The following is a 443-nucleotide window of genomic DNA, read 5'->3' as shown; positions in this document are numbered from 1 at the left end:
CGCCCCGGTCCGGTCCTGGTGTGCCCCGATGTGTCCCGGTCCCGCCCACGGTCTGATCCGGTGTCCCCTCGGTCGGGTCCTAGAGGGACGCCCTGTGCTCCGGTTCTCCTCCGGTTCTGCTCCCGCTGCGGTTCGGCGTGTCCTGGTCCGGTGCTGAGATGTCCCGCTCTGGTCCCGGTCCGGTTGGTCCGGTCCCGGTGCGCTAAGGCCGGTCCGGTTACCACCCGGTGCCCCCGATGTGCTCCTGTCCTGCTGCAGGAGCCGCTCTTGGTCCCGGTGCCGTTCCCGGTTCTATTCCCTGCCCGGTTCCAAGTCCCGGTGCCGGTTCTGTTCCCGTTCTCGTTCCCAGCGCCTTTCCCGGTGCCCTCCCGGTCTCGGTCCTTCCCGGTCCCGGTCCTTCTCCCGATCCCGGTCCCTCCCGGTCCCGGTCCCTCCCGGTCCCT

This window comes from Chaetura pelagica, unplaced genomic scaffold (genome assembly GCF_000747805.2).
Source record: "Chaetura pelagica isolate M959 unplaced genomic scaffold, ChaPel_1.0 scaffold561, whole genome shotgun sequence".
In the NCBI taxonomy this organism is placed as follows: domain Eukaryota; kingdom Metazoa; phylum Chordata; class Aves; order Apodiformes; family Apodidae; genus Chaetura; species Chaetura pelagica.
Note: the sequence above shows the minus strand (reverse complement) of the source record.